General features: G+C 39.5%; 1 protein-coding gene across 1 annotated transcript in view; it reads right to left on the bottom strand.

The window, feature by feature from the left end:
* The window catches only part of KCNJ2 (potassium inwardly rectifying channel subfamily J member 2), a 404,418-nt gene that overhangs the window by 312,665 nt on the left and 76,638 nt on the right, over positions 1-15,115 (bottom strand). The window contains exon 2 of the transcript XR_016389076.1: positions 1-15,115. This exon is cut by the window's left edge and continues 17,937 nt beyond it; it is cut by the window's right edge and continues 70,619 nt beyond it. The gene's annotated coding sequence lies outside the window, so the exon portion shown is untranslated.

A 15,115-nucleotide genomic window follows, 5' to 3' on the forward strand; every position in this document is an offset into this window, starting at 1 on the left:
ATGGAATCTAAGTACAGTAAAACCCCATAACCATAGAAAGGAGTAAGGTCTTCCATAGACATAGAGAAGTGACAGATTATTTCCTTAGATTGATTTAACTCTGGGTTTTATTTTAATTCCTTAAAGTACAGGGGCTTGATTGTAAAAGCACACGGGGAAGCCCAGCTTAGCCTTCCTAGTATTGATCTGAAAACATGTAATTGACTTGTTTATAGGCACATGCTTAAGGAAGGATGCCGTTGGTTCAACCTCCTTGAGCTCATTACCTGTGTTGACTCAGTCAATGAACTGACTTTCTCTCATGATGTTTCTCTCAATCCTGGAAAGAAAGAGAGTTCGGCATTTTCTTTTTTTTTTTAAGTCAATAGCTTCCAATGCCACTGAACCAAATTGCTCAAAGTAACTTTCTGTTTTTAACTTCACTTATTCTTATTTTGATGTTTCACTATACAAGAAGTATATTTACCTAACATTTTTAAAATACAGAAATAAAGAAAACACACAAAAATATTTTATTCTACCCCACTCCTCTGCCTTCCAAAGAAGTGATCACTATTTTGTTCGTGTGGATCTTTCTAGACTGCTTCCTATATATTTATTTACAAGTATTCTACATGGCTCGTATTTTGAATATCTTTACCTATGTGACATATTATTCTATAATTTGCTTTCCTATGCTTAACAACATATCTCAGAAAAATTGAATTATTTTAAATGGTTGTATGATAATCTCCAGCGTAGGTATATAGTCTATATATTTTTATTTTTACGTTTATTTTCCGATCCCCCCCCAGTAGTGAATAGACATTTAGGTTGTGGAAATATCTCCTACAATACTAACCATGCCACCATAAATACCCTTGTGCTAGCCCTGTGGGTGTTTTTTTTGTGTCAGAGATTCCAAGATAATCTGACTGTTCAAATTTAACTATAGAATGTGTGCCTTATTAATTTAAATTGAAGGACAGGGAAGAGTGGTAACATGCAATAACCAGCTAACTTTTGTTGAGTACTAACTATTTACCAGGTACTATTTAAGTTCCTTACATGCATTAACTAAATGACCTTTAAAATGACCCTACACGGTAGCTGCTATTACTAGCCTTATTTTACATATGGGGAAACGGGCCTTGGGGGATTAATTACATTGCTAAAAGTCATAAAACTAGTAAATGGAAGAAGAGATTTGAACCCAAACAGAGACCTGGCGCCTGTACCTCTAACCATTATCCTGCACTGCCTCTCAGCATGACTATATAAGGAATCAGTAAAGTAATTAAAGAGAGTTCTTGGGTAACTTCAGCGTCTACAGCTGTTTTTGGATGGGGAGAGGGTGTGTGGATTCCTGTGGTGACATCTGAAATGTCTAAGAAGCATAAATCAGAAAGGGACGTGAAGGCTCGGTCAGCCTAAATGAACAAGATTTACAGAGAGTAGCTAAGGAAATCAGACTCTTGAAAATATTCAGATAGATTCCAGTGACACAGTTTTATTCTTCACACATGTGTCCCTGGAAGGTTGTTGAGAACTGTAAGGATGTTGAGAATCTGGACTGTATCCGGGAAAAAGGAAAAACTGATAAAAAGGGTAGAAAGTAAATCCTAAGAATAAAAGCCAAGGAGAGCTGTTCAGTGGCTGTTTATTGTTAACTGGGTGCGCAGTCCTCTTCTAGGTGCAGTGGTCGCAATGAAGAGGAAGCTCTCTAAACACGGTCCCTCGAAGAATTTGCTTGTTGAATTACAGTGGAGATCAGACCTGGGGACCAATCCTTGCGGTGTGACACAGACGAAATGAATGAGGGACACGATGCATTTGTGGGTCACCCACTGTGTGCAGACACTGTCCAGGGACTCAGACGTTTTGCTCTGACTTATGAAATCGTGCACTCAGACACACAGGGCACGAGTATCTCTGACCCCAACACATACGCCTTACTCCAAAGCTCAAAGGTTTCTTAGCTCCAGCACTTTGTTTAGAAAAGAGAAGAAAAATGAAAAGCAATTACTCTTTTCTTACAAGTGAAGAGTTCTTATAAGAGGACCATAGAATGGATGGTTAGTTAATCTAGGGAGATTTCACATAAATGTACTGAAGAACTTTGCGTTAGATGAAAAATACTTTAGGGAGAGGAGTCTCATTCTAAGAGGGTGTGTGTCACTACGGCTAATGTCAGTATGGATTGCTCCGGAAGACTCATATTCCTTGTGCAAATATTGAAATTCAGCCAGATTGCTTCATACGCAGCTATTATCCTGGGTCCCCTGACTACCTTGCAATACCGCAGTCACCCTGGCTATATCCCTGGCCAATCTCTGGTACCCAGCAAAAAATGGTTATAGCATCTGGAACAACGTGGATCCTCTGGAATCCTTCTTCAGACCACCACTGTCCATTCAGATTGGTTGATGCCTGTAACATACCAGTTATTATAATTTTGAATGTAATTCCTGTGCATAACCATCTGACCCTAGATATTCAGGCAAAAAGCTGTATCATGTTCCCTCTCAAGGTCCCCTTCACCTCCGTAAGCATTATCTCCTGTTACTTAGTAGGGGGTTTTATAAGTCTGAATCTCCGTCAGGTGCTGCATTCAAGCCAGAGAAGTTATTTTGTAAAAAACAGGGTTTTGCATCATCATTTGGTCTCCTTTCTGTTTCTATCAGCATGCCTAGGAAGAAGAGTCAGCATTTGGATCCTAATCTGAGGAATCCTAAACTTTAGGATAATAGAGTCACATATCAGACTGCTCTATGAAGCCCCAAAGAACCCACTAACCGAAATCCTGAACTATGACAATTGTCATTTGAAATGTATGGGAAATACTCAATCTGATGGATAAAGGCAACAGAAACAAGGCCAGCAACCATGGATGAGCAGCCCACCATGTGTACCAAACACCACACAATCAGGTTTCCCAATCTTTACTTCTTTTAATCCAGAGCTAAGGGGAAAGGGAAGAGTAGCATCGACGCCTCAATTTCTCAATAAATATTCAACCTGATGATGGTTTTCCTCATTAAAGCACCTCCCTCATGTAGGGATATGAGGAAGAGAAGGAAAGATTAGTCTCGGTTGGTGGCCTGACCAGAAGCAGCCAGTGTAATGCGGTAGAGGTTAATTTGTTCATCTGTCTTTCCTCTAAGGCCAGGAATCTTTCTTGTAACTCATAAAAGAGAAATATTCCCAGAGAACTTGTGGAGGAGAAAGGCAAGTTGGTGGAACGGAGCAAACATTTCTAACCACCTCTAACCATCTTGCCGCTAGGACTTGTGGAGATTTCAGGAGAGTCTATTGCTATGTGTTTGTACGTTCCTGCAAACACACAGCATAGGGTTAGGGTCCATGTATGTTTGCTGAGGTTAGGAAAGAGCAGTGGAAACAAATGCATATAAACTATGGTTTTTGGCAAACTTGTTATGTCTCTCATACAGGGAAAAACAACGGTTCCGAATTTCAAGCGCATTCCTGAGCCCACATGACTATTTACTTACAATAATTTTCATCTCTAAGTCTCAGCTGTAAATATCATTTATAATGGGTAATTTTTATTACCTCTCACCCATCAGCTTCCATCTCTACCCCACTCCCTTTTACAAGAAGAGCGAAATAAAGGAACTAAGCTACTTTATCAAGATGAAGACAGAAGTACATAAAACACAGATTTGAACGCCGGCTCTGCTCCCACCAGGACGTGGCATACTTTCCCCTCTTACAAAGCATGCAACTTTGCGCTTCTAAGTTTTGGTTCTCTGTGTCTCTGCTAGGTGTGGTAGAAACTATCATTTTGAAGTGATTCGTGTCTTCTGCTTTCTTAAGCTGACCGGTCGTTTCTGTGACATCAGATCTAACCCATAATCCCTCAACACCCTCACAGTCACATGCACACAGAACTCTTTAACTCCGTCACCTTCTAACCTTCTGCTGACAGTACGTGGTCAAGAATTGCTTCAAAAGAATATGGGATCAACAAACTCCAAGTTCTTTTAGCTCTTGATGTTAACCTTGAATTCAAATTGTATACTACTTGGGTGACCTTGGCAAGTTACAGAACCTACTTCTTCCTTTGGAGCAGTATGATAGAACTATTTTTCAGAGTTAATGTGAGGATGAAATAAAATTATTTGAGGCATAGAGTCTAACATAATGCAAATACTCAATAACAGTATCTAGTACTATTGTTATTGTCCTGAAAACAGTGACAACAACAGAAAGGATGAAGACTGATATTCCGTAGCCCACTTAGCTTCTCAGTAAAAAGAGGCAAAGAATTCAGAGGCCAACTTAAAAAGTCATGTAGATACGAATTCTTCCATTTTTGAGATGAGGGAATTGAGGCCCTGGATAAAATGAATAGTGATTCTGATTTCTGTAATCCTTCAGCTACCGCATAGCCAAAATGACCCGCTGTGTTTTAACAGTTATTGGGATGATCTGTAAGAAATGTTATATTCTGAATAGACATCCTTGTCTCCTTTTGAAACTTCTCTGTTAGATCTTCTCATGGCCACCCGGCCCAGGCCAATGTGAGCTCAAAGAGTTAAGTTCATGTTCATTTTAGCTAGAACGAGCCATATTTCAATAAGGCAAATCACGATCTATAGAAAAAAAGTAACACAAATCTCAGATTTTAAAATTTAAATTATTTTCGATTGAAGTTTTAAATCATTTGTTGTTTTGTATAGCACGGGCAAGTTTTCTTTTCGTTGAGAAATCTGTATAGATAGGGTAATATTGAAATCGCAAATCTTTTGTGAACTCAAAGACTACCAGTTACCGTATGCCTTAGTTATCAGTAGCAAAAAAAGGCATGTTTCTTTGGCACACACACACACACACACACACACACTTATATGTACTCACGCGTGTATCCACACATGTGCATTCATGCATGTGCACACACACACATGCTCACACACACACATGGAATCACACACACATTCATACAGTCATTATATGTTGATTATCCACAAGCTACTAGAAAATTTAGAATCAAATCTATGATCCATGTCTAGCATTAATATAAAATGGTTTGGTGTTCATTTTCATGTGAGTTAATACTACCCTTGGCCTTATCTTCATACTTTATTTTTTGACCTGGATCGCCCTAATATTTATCGTCTTTCTTTGTTAGGCATAATTTGGTAAGCTTCTCAAGTCCTATGGAATAAGAGAGAATGAATAAATGAAGAGCGAGAATGAAGATAAAGCTTTAACCTACACAGTTGGTCGGATGGCACTTAACTCCTGGTGTCCCAGAAAGACCACTTACCTGGGAGTCAAGGTAGGGTATTGCCTGTCTTCACTAATTTAAAGTTAGGGGGTTCTGATTTATGGCATTTTATCTTCCATCTGCCTATTTGTTAGGAGAATCCCTTTCTTTGTTCAACAGTCTTTAAAATTAGTTACAATTTACAGAATGTAAGTATAAAAGGGTGCTTGCAAATACACTGTAACAAAACAGTTTAATTTGCAGGACAATGTTAAGTTTGAAGTGGCGTGTGAATGTTATCTTTAACAAAATGTGATATTTGACTGAGTTTTTTAAGTATGTGTGGCCCACCTGGTCCTCAGAAGCCCAGATGGGATCCCCTACCTCTCTCCGTAGGTGCTAGGTCTACACCTGTCATATGACCCTGTCTTCCTGGAGCAGCCCCAAATGATAAGACCCACACCTGTTTCTTGCCATGGATGTTGCACCTACAGAGACCTGCCCTGGGAATCACTATCCCTCTGTTAACAAGGCAAATCACGATCCAGTTTGTAGGCGACCCGTGGTCTTGGAGAACAATGTCTCCCCTCCTTCCTCACTACCAGCCTACCCCATCTGCTTAAAGAGGCGAGACAAGGACATCCCATTCCCTCTGAACTCGGATACATCTCTTTCCTGGGTCAATGGAAAAAGGGATGCAGCATTAATCCTGTCTTTTTTTTCATTCCTACAAGAGTCTGTTGTCTGTGTACAAAGGCCCATCGATGTTGAATAAAGGGAACCTAACTGATCTATTTTTGAAATCGGAAAAAAAAAACAAAACACCCTACACCAATACTGTTTGATCCAATTAGCGCATCCACTAGCTAGCTGAGCAAACTGCTTCAAGTCACCAGGACATTCTAGATTGTTGTTTCCAAGATTAGTGATCCTCCAGTTAAGCTCTCAAGTTCCTTCCAGGTCTATTTAAGAATCTGTAATTTTATCCAGTATCCTGCTTCTAAGCCAGAACTTTAGCTCTCGTAGATGAAGGACAAAAATAATTTCTGTAGAGAGTATGCCACATGCAACATTCAGCTCAGGAAGGACAAAGGTTCTTCCCATTTGAAGCTAAGTGTCATTGCTAATATCTCAACGTACATTCCCTGTTAAACATGACAGTGGGAGAAATTCAAAATAAGCCTTAGGAACGGCTTCCTGATTTTATTTGTTTCCCACTGAGAGTCTGGGCTTTTTTAAACTCACTCACTATCTTTCAGGAGATTTTTTTTCTGAGCACAGGTCTGCACAGAATCAAAGACATGAAATGATGGTCTCAAGAGCTCTTGCATCCTTATAGCTTATTTTTCCTCCCATAATGCTTTTTTATTTTTCCCCTTATCATTGAAAAATAAAACATTGCTACTGTTTCACTTCATCATAATTGCTATAAGACAAACTTAGGACATGCTCTCAGACACTGTCTTCTGAGTCTGTTTGACAGCTTTTTAAAATCTTTCGCTCTTTGGGAGGGGAATTCAAGATCTGAGCTTCATATTGGATGGGCGCCCAGAGTAGAAGAGACAATATAGATGATTCTTCAGTAAAGGACAAGGCACATCTCTCGTCAGGAACACTCAGAAAGCACTCACTGAGTGCTTAGGCATGTTAAACATGGGAAGAGAGCACTGCGGGTGAGTGACTCTAGTAGCAAAAGGGAAGCAGCTCCATTCTCGCAACTGGAGGGAGCCTTAGGACCAGAGAGATCCTTTGCTTAAGGTCCTTTATGAAGAGCTACCTCGTCCTTCTCCTCCCTCCCTCCCGCCATTTCCCTTTTCTTATGTAAGACAAAGCCTAAAGCTAAAGGAGTGACCTAAGACTTTGAAAGAGACATGAAAGCATCTACATCATAAAGGAAATGTTTGCTCAGGAGCGGGTGATATTTTTTCCAAGTCGAACAGGTCTTTTCATGCATTTTAGAACAAGTTTCACCTTTCTAAAAGGCAGAAGCACCCTTTCGAGCCTTAGAACAACATTGCCCGTTCAAGGCTGTGCCTACACTTGTCCCCTGATCAGTCTGATTAACTGGCCGCCAGGACGGAGCATGCTGGGAGCAGAGCGTGGCTGAGAACCCAAATTCTTGGGCACAAGGAGTACAGCTCGTTTGTGTGATCTGCTCATATGTGTGCATCACTTTATCCCCAAAGCCCGTGTTAATCCTTAGGGGAGTTACGAGAACTCTCTGTACCACTGAGAGCTAATATCATGAAATGGAAATCAGTCAGTCCCTACCCTGGCAAACCAGTCCCTAGATTTTACATAGAACCTAATGTTTCCTTTCAATTGCCAGGACAACGTAAAGTATTAAGTTCGTTCCTTTTTCGAGTGCAATGCCCCATGAGTGTTTGTTTCCTATAGGATGCCACCTACCCCTCAGGTCCCCCCCCCGACTCTTTCTTCCCTTACCTCCTTCTTGAAACTCCCAGCACCTCTTATTCCTTCCGTGCTAATTTTTTAATAAATGTGAATTACATGAATTGAATTTGGAAAATATGAGGATCATTAGAAGTCACTGGGATTGCTACACAGCACACCTGGGAATTAATGGTTTTGAGCAGGGGTCAGGCCAAATCCGGTCCACCTGCTGTTTTTCTTTGTCTCATAAGCAAAGAATGTGTTTACACTTTTAAATGATTTTTTAAAATCAAAAGACTGACATTGCCTAATATGTGAAAATTATATAAAATTCAAACATCAGTGTACATGACTAAAATTTTTCGGAACACAGTCCTGTTCATGTATTTATGGATCGTCTAGGGCTTCTTTTCTGCAACAACAGAGTTGAGAAGTTGCAACAGAGACCCTATGGTCTACAAAGCCTAAAATATTTACTGTCTTGCCCTTTACAGAACAGGTTTGCCAGTCACTCGTTTAGAGTTTCACCTTTATTTAACCCTCTGAGCTTTATATCTCTCAAAAACAAGGGAGTTAAGAACCTGTAGGATTCACGGAATTTAAAGTCGCAACTTGCTTCAGCCGCAGGGCTCTCTGGGGAAAAGCTGAGTTTTGCCTGCAGAAATGTATGTGACTAAGGAGATATAGGTCATTGAGAGACATATTTTACCATCTGCAGATGTCTGGGAGTCAGCTAGAGAGGGGTAATAGGTATACTCTGAGGTCAGAATGTGCTTGCTCTGAAAATTTGAAGACACTATGGGTAGGAACATGTGTATCTCCTTATGGGATGTGCATTTCCCTGAAAGAGTTGCACTTAAAAGAGTTACACTTAAAATCTTTTGTTTTCCTTTTTTTTAGTAAATTGAATAATGTCCACACAGGAGAGAATCTATGTATTTAAATTCCCTTTTCTTCATATTATATACGGTATTATTTATCTCGGGTCACATAATAAATTATCGCAAACTTAGCAACTTAAAACAACGTGTATTTATGACGTCACTGTTTCCGTGATGGGAGTTCACGCATAGCTTAGCTGGATCCTCTGCTTCAGGCTCGCAAAAGGCTGCCATCCAAGTGTTGGCTGAGGCTGTAGTGTAAACAAAAGGTTCAACTGGGGAAGGATCCACTTCCACGCACGCATGGCTGCTGCAGAATTAGCTCTATGTGGCCTGTTGGACTTGGAGCCTCAGTTTCTTTTTTTTCCCCTGTCATCTTTAAGTCTTTATTTAATTTAATTTTTTTATTGGAGTATAGTTGATTTACCACGTTGTGTTAGTTTCAGGTGTACAGAAAAGTGATTCAGTTATTTATCTATATAATGTATATATACCTCCTTTTTCAGATTCTTTGCCCTTATAGGTTATTAGAAAATATTGAGTAGAGTTCCCTGTGCTCTACAGCAGGTCCTTGTTGGTTGTCTATTTTATATAGAGTCCTGTGTGTCTGTTAATCCCAGCCTTCTGAATTGGAGCCTCAGTTTCTCACAGGCTATTGACCAGAGGCTGCAATCCCTTCCATGTCACGTGGGCCTTTCTGTAGAGCAGCTTACGACACAGCACTTTGCTTTATCAAAGCCAGCCACGGGGAGCATCTTCCAGCAAGACAGCTTATTATCTCATGAAACGTAATTATGGAAGTCATAACCCATCACCTTTTCCACGTTCTGCTAATTAGAAGCAGTCAAAATTTTCACTCACGTTCAAGGGGAGAGGAGGACCCTGAGGGTGCAAGTACCAGGAAAGGGGATGATTGGGGGACGATCTTAGAAAATAGACACAACATAAAAGTATCCTTTTTCATTTCTGTGGATTAACCAGGGATGTCCTCCATGATGAGTACAGAAATGTGAGACTTGTAAAGAAGGTCCAAAGAGAACTTATTCATTTTTATTTTATTTATTTTCTTAAGATTTTTTTTTTTTTTTTTTTGGTGTGGGCCATTTTTAAAGCCTTTATTGAAATTGGTTCAGTATTGCTTCCGTTTTATGTTTTGGTTTTTTGGTCCTGAGGCAAGTGGGATCTCAGTTCCCCGACCAGGGATCGAACCTGCACCCCCTGCATTGGAAGGTGAAGTCTCAACCACTGGACCACCAGGGAAGTGCCAAGAACTATTCATTTTTTGTTCTCCTTTGTTTGATTAAAATCATTTTTTAATTTTTAATAATTAAAAATGAAATACTTTTTTTTATAGTTTTATCTTTTCCCTGGCTGACTAATCCTGTTCTTTCATTCTCTCATTACCCCATCGTGCATCCTTCTATCCCAGCTTTCATGCTCACTGGCCAACACCAGCTGGCACATCTTGTTCCCTCACTAGAGCCTGAATTCCTTGAGGTCGGAGGCTTCAGTTGGATTGTTGCAAACCTGCCTGACACAAAATAGACTCTCAATAAATACCTGCTGAGTGTGTAAATGAATGAACAAATAAAGGAGTTTTCTGCTCACCTTTCCCCCTTTGAGCCAACCCTTACTATAACGCAGTAAGATGTAAAGATAACTTACTTTTATATTGCTTTTATAAATTCTTCATACAAACTCATATACATTTTCCCCCAAATAGTGCATCCTTAAAACCTAGAGCTTACAGAGGTTGCTCAGGGACAGAATTTAAAACCAGTGTTTTTGATTTAAATTCCTCATTTTTTTCCCCTAGAGCTGCAACGTGATGTTTGACCTTGTCTTTGAAATGTTGACCAACTGACCTTGATTCCAAGGACCTTGATTCTAAGACATGTGCTCCCCTCTAAAGTGTGGTATAAAGGAGGGGGGAACCAAGGGCATCTGGTCAAAAAGCTCTTTGATGGAGGTGGGAAGGATAGACGCACTTGTGTTTTATTATGATTAGGATCCAGAATGTTCTGAAATGTACCATAAATAAATGTCTTTTTGCAGCCCCTTTGCTGGGGAAGGCTGATTTTTGAAAGAACTTGGGAGAGAATGTTTGGGTGAACTTGTATACCGTACCATAAATATTTTTGCTAAAATTATAGAATTGTCTGTTTCCTTTCAAATTGCATCAGGACCCAGGCAAGAGCGATGAGTTTTTAATGTGGAAATTTCATGTGCACGTTTCGGCTTCTTCCTTTTCTTCTTCAGCTTTGCCAAGTCTCACTTTATGTTTAGTAAAGATTGATTTATTGGTGCTTTTTTGGCCTACCTGCTGTGTTATGCAATTCCTCACTAAATTCAGAGACACGACCATCAGTTTGCAAACTTGTTTAGTTGCAGCCAAAAAGAGGTTTGTTTATCGGAATTCAAGCTGATTTATTTGCTGTGCTGAATGATTTTTGTATCGCCTAAAGCCCGATCCTTCTCTTTTCCTCCATTTCTTCTTTGAAATTAAAAAAATATATGTATATTAATGAGACACAGTGTGACTTATTCTGTTCCTCAGGGTATCGGAAAAAAGCTCTCTGATCTGCTGCTGTTTGGAAACTGCAAAATGATAGAAATTGTTACTTGGAATGGCCTGAGAGAGGAAGCCCTGGAAGCTGGATTTTTTTTTCCCAATAAGATGTCAGTAACTAGGCAGAAAAGGGGAACCCAACAGAACAATCTGTGAAAGTAAATACGCTCCTCTTTGGTAACTGTTAATAGCAGAGGAAGGTGTTGAGAGGCACTGATGCTTTTAAGTGGAAGGCGCTGTGACCAGGGTCACTGTGCCTGGCCTCTGCATTGCGGTTCACCCTCTGCGGACAGACTTCAGATGTGGTTTCAATCCCATTGAGTGTAATTGACATGAATGCTTGCTGGGTCAACGTCCCAATAATTTCTCCAGCAACTGCCTCTCTCTGGACGTTGCCAAGAATAGAATCCAGTTCAGCTCAGAGTGAGTTTGCTCCAAATTCTCATCAAACATAATTTCCACTTGTTTTCAAACTGATACATTTTGAAAGGAGCATCTCCTGTTCACTCTGGTTTCCTGAGATGACTGTTCAGCTGCACATGTCTTTGCTTTGCGTCAGCACAACTTGAGCTGTATTTATAATCCAGCGTATTAGCTCATGTTCAATAGCACATGTTGAGTGAGTGAGTCAGGAACCTCCTAATGTTGGTGGAAAAGGAATTTAAAGCTATTAACCCATGAAAATTGGGTAAGGCGCCATGAGGGGTGGCTGTTATGGGCTGAACTGTGTCCCCCACCCCCCCAAGTCCATATGCTGAAGTCCTACCCCTCAGTGCCTCTGAATGTGACTGTATTTGGTCGTAGGGTCTTTAAAGACGTAATTAAAGTTCAATATGATCATTGCGGGTTGGGGCGGGTGGTATTCCAATGTGACTGGTGTCCTTATAAGAAGAAGGGATTAGGACATAGAAACCACAGACCAAGGGATCTGCAAGCCAAGAAGACAAACCTCAGAAGAAACCAACCCTGCTGACACCTTGATCTCAGACCTCTAGCCTCCAGAATTGTGAGGAAGTGAATTTCTATTCTTTAAACCACCCAGTCTGTAGTGATTTGTTGTGGCAATACTAGCAAACTAATACGAGGCGTCAGCCTTCTAGCGAGGGTGCCCTTTTCAGGCAAAATGACTCTTTCTGAAATTCAAGTTAGATGCCATGTAGATGTGGCTTCATTTCTACTGTTGCATGATTTATTTGTGCAAGTGACTTGTCATGTTAACCCACAGGCTTTCCCTTGACTTTCTGTTGTTTATCCTGGCGTTGGGCCTACATACGGACTTCTCCATGGGTGTAAGGAAGCATTTCACAGAAGATCTAGGGGACAATTTTCTTTGAAGAGATTATATTGATGAAAATAAGAATAATTGGGGTGTAAAACAACCATTGTTTTGGTACCTACGTGGATAGAGTTAAATCCCATTACCTAAGAGCCCTTTAAAGATGGCTACTCGAGGGGCTTCCCTTCCCTGGTGGTGCAGTGATTAAGAATCCACCTGCCAGTGCAGGGGACACGGGTTCCAGCTCTGGTCCGGGAAGATCCCACATGCTGCGGAGCAACTAAGCCCGTGCGCCACAACTACTGAGCCTGCGCTCTAGAGCCCGTGAGCCACAGCTACTGAAGCCCGCGCGCCTAGAGCCGGTGCTCGGCAATAAGAGAAGCCACCGCGATGAGAAGTCCGCGCACCGCAACGAAGAGTAGCCCCTGCTCGCCGCATCTAGAGAAAGCTCGCCCGCAGCAATGAAGACCCATCGCAGCCAAAAATAAATAAATAAATAAAAATTTTAAAGATGGCTACTTGATATAGTAGAAACAGCATTAAACCAGAAGTAGATAGTGAAATTCCTTAAAGACTTTGAAGTGCTAGACAAGTGCAGTCTGATCTTTAGAATAACCTTGGGATGTAAGTGGGGCGCTGTAGTATCATTGTCATTTTTCAGATCAGGAGGCAAAGACTCAAAGAATTTAAGAGAGTTGTAAATTAAGTCTTCAAGCCTCAAACTCAGGTCTTCAGATCTGAAAGTCTATCCATTTTCTATCCCTCCACACCGACCCTGTAGATTCCTACATTCAATGAGGAAATGAAAAAAGGAACGTAGCATATGTCTTTTACATAGAAAATGGTCAGCAATGTTAGATGAAACTGATGTGGTTACTGTAGGAAAAACCTCAAAAAGAAGCAAAATACGTGTGAAGGGTTGATCAGTTTTAGTTCATTTATTACTTAATGAGGGATCTTAATCAAATGTCTTTTGTTAGACATTCTTGATAAAAATCATCGAAAATGCATTAGTCTATTTTACTAAAATGTACAATATGATATGCATAATTTGTATTTTATTATATTTATTAGTTATGATATAATTTCATTTTTAAATTTTCAGAGTAGGATAGACCATTATGGACAAGTATGAGATGGTTTTATGAAGCTATTCTGACCCAGAGTTCTTCCTGAAATAAGCCATTTTGATTTAAGAAAATCAGCAAATACCCTGCAGGTACTTTGTAGTCAATGAGATTTGGGGAGATTAAATTTTACGTTAATAGGAATATACTGAGAACTTATTTTGTGCCCGGCCCTATGTAGGCAACAGAAACTGTATAACGAAAGTAATACTTGAGGAAGTAGAAGGTGGAGCAAGGAGAATATGTATGGGAGGAAGAGATAAGGAGAATTCATTACGGGGCCTTGTGTAACACGGGTTTGATAATATGATCATAATTAACATTTTATTGATGACGTGGTTTTTTTTATGGACAGCACAGAGTTGAGTCACATTTAAAACTCGTTCTGACAATTTCTGTCTTTAATTGGTGTATTTAGATATTTATATTCAATGCAATTGTTGATATCCTCAGAATTAGGTCTACCATTTAAATTTTTGCTTGTTTGTTTTTCCCCTGTTTCCTTATCTCCTCTTGTTTGCTTTTTCTTATTTTCTATTAGTTTATTTGAACCATCCCCTTGTTTTGTATTCCTTTTTAATGCAGCTATTGAGATTTTGATTATGCCTTTTTGTAGAGTTATTTTAGTGATTATTCTTGGGAATTACAATATACATACTTAACTTTTGTCGGTCTACTTATAATCAAAATTTTGCCACTTCACATTGAAAATAGAAACTTTACTCTTTTCTTTACTAAGTTCTTCTTATCCTCCACCCTTTGTGCTACAGTTGTCATATATTAACCCTCCCTATACTTGAAAAACCCCATCAGGTAGTGTTACAATTTTGCTTTCAACTGGTTTAAAGAATTCAAGAAGATAAAACTCGTTCATTATTTCTACCTAAATATTTGCTATTTCCTTTGCTCTTCCTTGGTTCTCCATGTTTCAAATTTCTGTCTGGTATCATTTCCCTTCTGTCTAAAAAATTTAATTTAGCAATTATTTTATTTCATATCTGTGGGCAAAAAAATCTGTTAGTTATCCTTCACCTGAGAATGTCTTTGTTTTGCCTTCACTATTGAAGAATATTTTTACTAAATATGGATTCCTGGTTGACAATTATTTTCTTTCAGCATTTAAAAAATGTGATGCTATTTCTTTTTGATCTTTACGGTATCTGATGAGAAATCTGCAAGAATGTAATCATTATTCCCTATTGACAATGCATTGTTTTGCTCTAGATTCTTCCAGTATTTTGTTTTAGCCTTTAGTTTGCAGCAGCTGGATTATGATGGCTCTGGGTATAAGTTTCTTTAAATTTATTCTTTCGGAGAGTCACTCAGTTTCTTGAAGCCGCAAACATTCTTTTGCCAAATTGGGGAGTTTTCAGCTATTATATCTTCAAATAATATGTTGATAAGAAAAAAAACTATATACCATAGATGTATTAGAAGTAGAATTCTCACTTGACTTAAAAGAACCCCAGATTTCATTCTAAATCTATAACAAAGTAGCACCGTGTTCTGGAGAGTCTGAAGATTTAGGAGTCAGATACCTCATTTAGTTGTATGTCCTTGGTCATGTTATTTCATTTCTCTGGGATTTATCTTACTCATTTGTAAATCCATGGTGTTGGATTCGAACAGAATTCCCTAGTCTTTGGCTAATGGATTCCG

This window comes from Delphinapterus leucas, chromosome 19 (assembly GCF_059928025.1).
Source record: "Delphinapterus leucas isolate spDelLeu-1000000601 "Yukka" chromosome 19, BTC_Dleu_Yukka2, whole genome shotgun sequence".
Lineage (NCBI taxonomy): Eukaryota > Metazoa > Chordata > Mammalia > Artiodactyla > Monodontidae > Delphinapterus > Delphinapterus leucas.